This window comes from Pseudochaenichthys georgianus, chromosome 15 (genome assembly GCF_902827115.2).
Source record: "Pseudochaenichthys georgianus chromosome 15, fPseGeo1.2, whole genome shotgun sequence".
NCBI classification, from domain to species: Eukaryota; Metazoa; Chordata; class Actinopteri; order Perciformes; family Channichthyidae; genus Pseudochaenichthys; species Pseudochaenichthys georgianus.
Genome location: NC_047517.1, coordinates 13,186,991 through 13,197,529, shown reverse-complemented (window position 1 = coordinate 13,197,529; position 10,539 = coordinate 13,186,991).

Sequence of the window (10,539 nt, the reverse complement as noted above, 5' to 3'; positions counted from 1 at the left end):
GACTGACTGTTTGACAAGCTGTGACCCCTTCCCAGAGAGGCTCCAGCCTCATTTAGTCTCATTAGTACCAAGGCTCTGGCTCCCAGACAGGGACAGCACAGCAGCTCCCTGGGGAGGGAGGTGTGTATATGTGTGTACAAGCTTGTATGTGTGTGTGTGCTTGTGAACTCCCAGTGCCGGAACACGGCGTGTCTTGTCTGTCATCGTAGCACAGATGTCCAGTGGATTACATCATATTGACCGCACCCTGATCTCCTTCACATCCCATATCCCCTACCGTTCACCCCCCCCTTCCCCATCTCCCACCGCCCATGTCTTAACCCTCATCACCCCTTCACATCCAACCACTCACAACCCCTTCACACTCACATTCTCCAACATAGACAATGAGTTCTGATTTACGACTCTCACCACTGCTTCCCACCACCTCCCCTTGCCTGGTGACTTCATCTCCCATCACACCTTACCTCATCTTCATTAGGATGTGAGTCTATGTGGTCCATGATGCACTGGAATGTGTGTTGCTAGGAATGACTGGGACAGGGTCGAGATGGAAGTCCTCAATCCTTATTTAAGCCGGCAGGTTAACTAAAAACACATTCCTGTGCACAGTTATAGCTAGGAGGGTGAAGGAAAGTGTACACACACGTAGGGATACACTGCTGTTGGGTATGATTACCAATGGATTGTGAGAGAGTAACTCAGTCAAGCATAAGCTGCACATTGACCAACATTTGAACAACTCCATCCCAAATAAGAAAAAAGAAAAAGACCTGAACTGTTTGTAATATGATACATCATTTGAGTCAAGAAGTTCTGGTAGAGAAGTAAAGGATTTATTTCTGCTTTTATTTGTGGTTGCCAAGTTTGTGTCGTACGTCTTTATAAAAAAAACGTACATTTATCTTGTCTGGAACCTTGACAATGTGGCTAGCAAAGTTTAGACAGTTACAAATGCCTCACCCAACTATTAGCTTACTCCTTTCTTCCCCCTTCATCTGTGAGATGGACGCCCCAGGAGACCCGAGGAAAACACGAGTAGGTCTTGGAGAATTTGGATGAGAAAGAGGCCAAGAGCGCTGCTGATGGTCCCTGAGCTAAAGTTGATATGGTTACATCTTGATCTGTTCTTTGTCATGTAGCGTGGTGATGACGTGATTAAAAGTGTCACACAGCTGAAAAGAACTGGCGCAAAGTTCTGGACTTCCCTGCGGGGCTAAAGATCATGACGGGGGCGGATATCTTACATTTGCAAATGTTGTTTCAAACTTTACGTTCAGTATATCTTTCCCCTGCTGTGACACCCTGATGTGGGTTCAGTCAAATGTAACCCTAGTTCTTTGACCTCTGTGAAAAAAATATAAACGAACAGAGCTGTGTGTGTGTATCCAGGAAGGATTTCACTTAGTAGAACAAATAAAGTAATCTAATCAGCGTAAGACCAAGCATTACGGAACACAGACCCACTGTGACATCTTCCTGTTGGACAGTCCCGTCTTGTTAAAGCTGGCTGCAGATCACATCCTCGCAACAACAGTCTTTGTACTGTAATCATTCCCATACGTTGTGGCTCCTGTCTGCAATCGTCTGAAAAGACTCCTGGCGGACATTTCCCATGACATATCTCTGGGTCTAGCAGAAATCAATTAAATCATGTAGCTATCTGTTGAAATAATGCAAAACCATTAGAGACCAGAAACACAGAGACACATGTAAGTATGAAGGATGACAGGAAGAGAGCACCCAAAAGGTCTTGGACATATAATGTAAAACATTTGTTTCTGTTGGTTAGCTCAAGGATGAGTTATGGGTTACACATTAACATAGAGAGAAGTTATTTTCCCATGACATGCAACGTCAAATCCTTTCCAGTTTACAGTGGATGACTGATGGGTTTTACATCAGTATGGAGTCCTCTTGAACCGTATTATCAATTGTGTGAAAGGTCCGAATGTCCTGCGACACATAGAACGATCCAAGTTGGTGCCATGTTGATCCCACTTAGCCCCCTCCTCTGTACTCCATGTTGACCTCAGGACCACTCTCTGCTTTTCAGTGTCGCCCTAATGGCCAGGCGTACTCTCCGTCTTTCTCCCTTTCGCATCCTCACATTCTGACACAATACAGTCATGTCCGGTGGAAGAATCAATGGCTCTGTTCGGGCCATGAATGGACGAGAACGACAGAGAATGAATAGAGCGGAGAGAAGAAAAAGAGCAGTTTATGTGCGGAAAGCTGTAGCGATGAAATGAACGGTCGCAATGGACTCGTGCAGATGGAAGACAGAGGAGGTCAGGGAGAGTTGGGCAGAAAGATGAAGACAATAACTGCGCTGCACCCCACGGGGACTTCTGGGAGGAGGTCGGAGGTCGCCGTGCTCGGGCAAGATTCATATCCGAAGCCCTGTTGGCCCTTAAACTCTGAACGCTGGTACCAGTCTTTATTGCTCCAGACGTCCTCTCTCATAACCCCCAGCATCGCCTCTCTCGCGCTTTGGTTTTCTTTCCATGTGCAAAGCTCTATCGCTCTCTTGAATATATGCCTGTATGTAATATGTATGCAGTTATAGGCATATCAATCTCTAAGAAGTCAGTAAGATTGCACATTACATAACCCTACAGAAATGTCAAAGCATTTGTTTCCTTTATGTGTGTATCTGTTGATATGCCTGCCTTTGTATGCAGGCATATCTCGAGTACAGAAGGTTTATATTGCCAGTGCAACCGGAGCCCGTCAGACAGAGGGACCATGTCTACGCCATGCCAGTCACGCGGAACGGGGAAGTAAACTGGGGGATAGCCTATATAACTAACTCACAGGGGGGCTTTTGAATTACAGCCTTGGTCTTTGGCGAAGGCCTGTGTTGGGTTAAGTGCTGGTTTGCAGTCTGGTCAGGGAAGGATCATAAAACGTGAGGATGCTAACCGTAAAGCACTAAAGTTCCCTTTCAAAACTTCATAAATTACTTAAATCATAAGTTGCAAGAAGATGAAATGCATTTTCAATAATCTCAGGGGGTTGAACTGGATCCAGACAGTAAACTTTAAAAACATATAATAAATAAAGATGAAAACCATGGTGTTTAACATAAACTATAGCATAAGAGTGCAGCCAAATTCCAAAAATATATATTGCCAATGGTTTTTTTCGGCAATATACATGAACAGTTGGTATTGTAAGACTTTTGGTTAATATAATATTTGCGATAGAATATTTTAACCCGGTCTTTTCAAATTAAATTGATATGCTACTTGGTTAGTAATTTAATGACATTAAAAAAATAATATCAACATAACAAGTAATTATATTGTTTTTCCCCCCTGCAATATCTACTCTTTCAATCGTTTTTTTTATGTAAAAGTCAAAGGTGAAGGCACATGAGGGCATGTGTTTAATTTATGAGCATTAACCAAAATCATAATCTTTAAAAACCTTAATTAAGGCCTAAATGTAACCACTTACAGGAAGAACACACGCTCTCCGGTATTACATACCCACAGATTTGGTATGCCCACAACCTATCCTGCTGACATCCCTACAGTTTGCGTGTTGGACAAATCTGTAGCGTTGCCTCATCCATTATCCAGACAGCAAAATAGCATTTGGAAAAACAAATTAGTAGTACAAACATCATTTATTTGAGAAAAGGTTACGGAAAACAGACTATCTGTAACTATATTGGATTCCATCTCACAAAACCACATGAAGAAATACCTCAGCGAGTGAAGGGCAGATTGAAGTTAAAGGCCAAAGTGAACTCTGGAGCTCCATGACCCAGGCATGGACCTCAGGGTATTCCTGAGGTGTATCAGTGTTGCTGGTGTTTGGCTGTAACTGAGCCAGACTGACAGCTGCTGTCTGTCTGCTCACTCTCCGTCATCAGCTCCACTCATGTACCAACGCTGTGCACGTTCCTAGCATCAACCACCTGGCCGTACGGAGGACATAATCTATATTTAAAAATAGTCTGGATCACAGACAACACTGGCACGTGCATATGTGTGTCCATGGAAAGAGTTTAAAAATATCCCATTCAAAGGGAATTGTGTACATGCTGGAATTTGAATTAAGCATAGAGGTCAAATTGCTGCGAATGCTCTACGTTGCTCTTACAAATGTCTTATTGCACGAGTGAAGCCAAAATACATGATTCATTGAACATTAAAGTAGCCATAATACATCTTAGAAAACTACACCTACTCTGAGGCCCATGTCAATAATACATAATAAACAAAAACATGAATGTGTTATAATCTGATTATAGCAGTGAATTATAGTACTAATCACTCGTGCATTACAACATATTTTATAATTGCTTATGGTCATTACTTGTCACTCACTTAACATCTAGATTGAAGCAAATATGATAAACATTATGAAATGCATTGTAAAAGTGATTACAATGCATTATAAACAAATTATAATCGAAATGATAGCTACTCACTGTATACCTTCGCCTGTTTTAGCTGGCAAATTACAGAATGTACAGAATGTATGCCACAGTTCATATACATTGGTATTAGCATGTGTCTAATCACTATTCAAACAGTTACATGCCCAATCTATATTTAGCATGCCAGGGTTATTTTGGTGGTGCAAATGTCAGTTGATATACTGTACATGCTGTACATCTGGTCCAATGTCTCTATAGAGCACCAACTGTAGTGGGGCAGACTTAACAGGGTCATGTCTGTGACCTCCACCAACATGATCCTTAATTCCTCACTAACCATACTGTATCCCCAGATTATTAAAAACATAGTACTACCCTCGCCTCAACATTATATTTATTGCAGCAAAATGCATTTTATTCCTGTAAAATGACAGCAAAGCTCAGTAGGCTATGCCTAATGAAAGATTGACTGAATGAGTATTGGTTTCAGTTTCAAAAGTGGGGTAGGCCGTATATTTGTATGTATTTACTCAATAACTCCCTTTTAACCTTTCATCACACTGTAAGTCAAGTGGTCTGAGGGAAAACAACACTTCTGCATCTACTACAGTGTGGCTCAATGTTCAGGCTTCAGAACATCTAGCTCATGTTTTACAAATGTTCCTAATGAAGTGCAGTGGAAGACTTCAGTTAAAGTAGAAGCACCACAAAGTACTTGCACTTAAAATGTTCAATTTCAAAATGTACCACACAGTACAAAAGAAAAAGTATCCATTCTGCTAATTTCAGAATAATATATTATTGAATCATCATTAGCAATGCATTAATGTGTTCTTAGTTGTCATTAAAGCAATTCAATAATGTAATAGAGTGAAATGTTTGCCTCTACATTTTGGTGGAGTAGAAGTATAAAGTAGTCAGAAATACTCAAATAAAATACCTCAAAATTGTACTCAAGTGCAATACTTGAATCTACTGAGTTACTGTTCACCACTGCTCTGACCTCCATAACAAAAACATCCCAGAGACAAGTAGTGTTTGTTTGATTATCCTGAAAGTTACACATAATAAGAAACAAACCACATCAAGACGATCAAAGTTACTTCAGCCTCACCAAAACTATTAAGATACATGTAGATCAGAATTGGTTGTGAGTTGTGAGGTGGGTTTCTCTAGAGTTGTGGGAGTATCTGTTTCCTCACATCCACTACGTCTGGTTTAATCCCCATGTCGCCTCTTCCCTCAGCAACAACTCCAGCCCTGTCCTCTGGTCAGGGCACAGGGTTGACCCTGGGGGATCAGGGGTCGAGGGTCAGGGAAGCTCCTTGGGCTGGACAATAGCCAAAGCGCCACCTGGAGTAAATCAGCGGCTGACTCAGGCGATTGTCCGTGACAGCCACCATTACCGAGGCCAAAGGAGGCAAGGCATTGTGGGTAGGGGAGATCCGTGCACACACACACACACACACACACACACACACACACACACACACACACACACACACACACACACACACACACACACACACACACACACACATTCACCGGCTCTGTCAGCGTCGACTGTCCGAAGGGCCACAACTCACCTTCCCCCATTGCCCCATGTGTGTGATTAACTGTTGGAAGTGGAGAAGGTGAAGGGTCTTGAGAGAACGAGTGTATCATGGGGGGGTTTACGACTGGGGTGTGTATTTGTGTATGTGTGTGCTAGCTTAGGGGGTTTCACTGAAGGGAGAGCTTTGTTTTTGGGCTCGTATTTCATGGAGCAGACTTCTTGTTTGTTGGTTCAAACCCACTCCATGTGTTGATGTGAAACAGAGGGAGCCTGAGCTGGAAATAGTCTTTCAGTCCTTCTCTTCACATGTTTGGGTAAATGAGTTGATGGATGGTTGATTACGGATGTGTATACAGTGGATGTCTTCAATCCTCATACAGCATTTTTCAAATTTGATCATTTTTAAATAGCGTCACTGGAAAGGAAAATAATCCAGGTTTATTCTTCGGAGTAGCAAAAATCTTGAATGGATTTAATGATGCTGGTGCCGTAATGAGTCCTAAAACCTGGTGTCCTCGTCATGAAGTCAACAATGCTTTGAACGTGTTGGTGGTTAGAAGTCTGAAATAAGGTCTGCTTACACACAAGGTTACGAGATTTGCAGATTTTGTTCTATGAAATAAAAGTCAGTAATTGTTCCACTTATGAATGTCCAAAGCTTCTGTGTGATAAAAACGGTGACTAAACAATCTACTAAACATCATCACACCAACACGAGTCCGCCTTTAGTCAAGCGGGGGTGATGCGTATCAATGCAACCGCCATGTATTTTATTTATCGCATTCGTAACTTTTTATTTTTGCCAATTGCCTTTACCCTCCAAAAATCACAAAGTGCTGCCAATATGTGCAGATTATCCTGCTAAACAAACTGTGTTATAAACGTGTGTTGGCCATAAAGCTTATTTTCTGCAATCCGGTTCAGGGCCTATAATCATACCTGCATTATTACCATAAGAAATACAACGATTGTACTTTAGAAGTAAAATGTTGAATTCAGGACTTTTACCTGTAATAAAATGTATTTACTGATAGGCCGATCTTTGCAAAAGATAAAGACAAAGAAGTCAGACATGACATATATCATAAATGTTTGGTAATCAGAATCAGAATCAGAAACGGGTTTATTGCCAGGTAGGTTCACACATTCGAGGAATTTGACTTGATGTCATGGTGCAAACATAAAATATAAAACAAAGAATCTCCATATAAAACAAGAAATCAAATATAAAACAAAACATCTTTACGGACACTGTAATAAAATATAAATAGCAATAAAATAAAGCAGTAATTTACAGCGAAATGGAATGCAACGAGTTATAGAATATACAATATGAAATATGAAATAATAATATGTGCAGTAAGCAGTATTTTAACATTGTGGGCATTAATGTAATGCATATAGAGTCTACGTTGTGTCAGTGGGGGGGCCGGGCCTTGTTTAAGAGGCTGGTAGCGGAGGGGAAGAAACTGTTCAGGTGGTGAGAGGTTTTGGTCCTGATGGAGCGCAGCCTCCTGCCAGAGGGGAGGGGGGTGAACAGTTTGTGTCCAGGGCGGCCACTATCTTCCCTGCCCGCCTCAGGGTTCTGGAGGCGTGCAGGTCGTGGAAGGATGGCAGATTACAACCTATTATTAATGCTGTGAATACAAAGCTGATTAAAAAGTGACAAATACAAAGTTGAGTTATGGCCTTTTGGCTTCCTGTTTCCAACAGTTGTAAATATTCACTGATTCCTACTGTATGTCCAAGTAAAGGCCAGAAAAAACATGATTTTTTTGTTTTAATGTGATGCTCCAAGGCAGTGAAACTGAGTGTTGATATCCACTGTGTGTTAGGACAATAGAATGGCTATGTTCTAGTGGTGGAGGCTCGGAGGGAGGGGCAGGGGGGGTTAGCAGGGCTCTGTTTTGGATACTTAGACATGTTGATAACCACAGTGGTCTCTCTGGCTCCAGCTGAAGACCACTGTAGTTGGTCAGCATGGGCCACCACTGGGCTGCAGCTATGTGCAGGCTCGGTTGGTTTATTGCAGGGTTCAATCTGTGAGGAGGAAGAGGGAAACAGGCTGGTGAGAGCAGGAATATAGAGCTGAGTAGGAGGAAAGAGATATTTGATACGCTCTTATTGGCTTTCAAATGATTTGTGTAACTGCACGTCTGAGATTTTGGAAGTCGTTCATATTATTATTGTTAAATAGAATATCTATTTAACAATAATAATATGAACGACTTCCAAAGATCCTCTGTTTTTTTCTCCACCAATATGGTGGAGAAAAAAACAGAGGATGCTACAAATTGTAGGGTTGAGTGCTCTTTGGACAAAATAGTACTTATGTGGAAAAAACAGAGATCCGAACCTCGCCAGCAAAGTTTTATCAAATTATTTGTTAAAGAATTTGTTGAGTGAGTTGATAATCACAGTGTTTTTAGGGAGTAAGAGGGGAGGCAGGGGCGTTGCAGTTATTGGAGTAAGGATTTAAACGCTATTTTGATTCGCTTGATAAAACATGATTATTATCAGTTCTACACAGTTTTGGGAGAGTATTCTGATCCTTTTCTTATGTACACTTTGTACAAATATGTAAAAGTCTTGCAATAAAAGCCCAAAGTACACAAAACTTCCTATTCCAATCCTAAAAAACTATTTTCCATCTTCTCCACCCTCTTGGACCCTCCCAAAGCCCCTTCCCCCTCCTCCCTTCTGTCAAGCGACTTTGTTAACCACTTTGAAAAAAAGTTGACGATATTCGCTCTTCTTTTTCTGACTCACCTTTACTCACCGCCGGATCACCTGAGCCTCCTTCCACCCGCACACTAACCTCCTTTTCCCCTCTCTCTCCAAGTGAGGTTCTTACCCTCATTACCTCTGCCCGCCCTACCACCTGTCCTCTGGACCCTATCCCTTCAAACCTCCTTCAGACTATTGCTCCTGATATTCTACCGTTTCTCACCCATTTCATCAACACTTCTCTAACTTCTGGTCACTTTCCAAACAGTCTCCAGGAGGCAAGAGTAAACCCTCTCCTAAAGAAACCCACTCTCGACCCGTCTGACGTTATAAACTACAGGCCTGTCTCTCTCCTCCCGTTCCTGTCTAAAACACTTGAACGCGCTGTCTTTAAACAACTCTCCCGTTATCTCCATCAGAACAACCTTCTGGATCCGCACCAGTCTGGTTTCAAGGCAAGCCACTCCACAGAAACTGCTCTCATTGCTGTCACTGAGGAACTGCACACTGCTAAAGCAGCCTCCCTCTCCTCTGTCCTCATCCTGTTGGACCTGTCTGCTGCATTCGACATGGTGAACCATCAGATCCTCCTTCACACTCTCCAAGAACTTGGAGTTTCTGGCTCTGCACTTTCCCTCCTCACCTCATACCTCAAAGACCGCACCTACAGGGTTACTTGGAGAGGGTCTGAGTCCGACCCTTGTCAATTAACTACAGGGGTCCCTCAGGGCTCTGTTCTTGGTCCTCTCCTCTTCTCCCTGTACACAAACTCGCTCGGATCTGTCATTAGCCCGCATGGTTTTTCATACCACTGCTACGCTGACGACACCCAATTAATTCTGTCCTTTCCCCGCTCAGAGACCCAGGTCGTCGCACGCATCTCTGCTTGTCTAGCTGACATCTCTCAGTGGATGTCCGCTCATCATCTCAAGCTCAACCTTGACAAAACTGAAGTGCTTTTCCTTCCGGGAAAAGATTGTCCCTCTCTTGACCTAACTATCAACATCGGCACCTCTGTTGTTTCCCCGACTCAGACTGCAAGGAATCTGGGTGTGATCCTAGATAACAACCTGTCGTTTACTGCAAACATAGCTGCTACAACCCGCTGCTGCAGATACACGCTTTACAACATCAGGAGGATGCGTCCCCAGCTGACCCAGAAATCGACGCAGGTTCTGGTCCAGGCTCTCGTCACCTCACGCCTAGACTACTGCAACTCCCTCCTGGCTGGTCTACCTGCATGTGCCATCCGACCTCTGCAGCTCATTCAGAATGCAGCGGCTCGTCTGGTCTTCAACCTTCCAAAATGTTCCCACACCACTCCGCTCCTCCGCTCCCTTCACTGGCTTCCGATAACTGCTAGAATCCACTTCAAGACACTGGTACTTGCGTACCATGCTGCGAATGGATCTGGCCCTTCCTACATCCAGGACATGGTTAAACCGCACACCCCAGCACGTGCTCTACGCTCTGCATCAGCCAAACGGCTCGCTGCACCCTCGCTGCGAGGGGGACCCAAGTTCCCATCAGCAAAAACACGTGGGTTTGCTATCCTGGCTCCAAAATGGTGGAATGAGCTCCCCATTGACATCAGGACGGCAGAAAGCTTACACACCTTCCGGCACAGACTGAAAACTCATCTCTTTCGACTCCACTTCGAGCGATAGAATGACTAACAAAGAACTGCTAACAGAGCACTTATATACTAATAAAGGACTGGCTTATATATAGCCAGTTGAGTAGCACTTGAAACGATTGGCTCTTTGAAACCTGATGTACTTTATGATTCTGTTTTCTTCAAGGTTGTGTCTTCCTGGTCGAATGTACTTATTGTAAGTCGCTTTGGATAAAAGCGTCAGCTAAA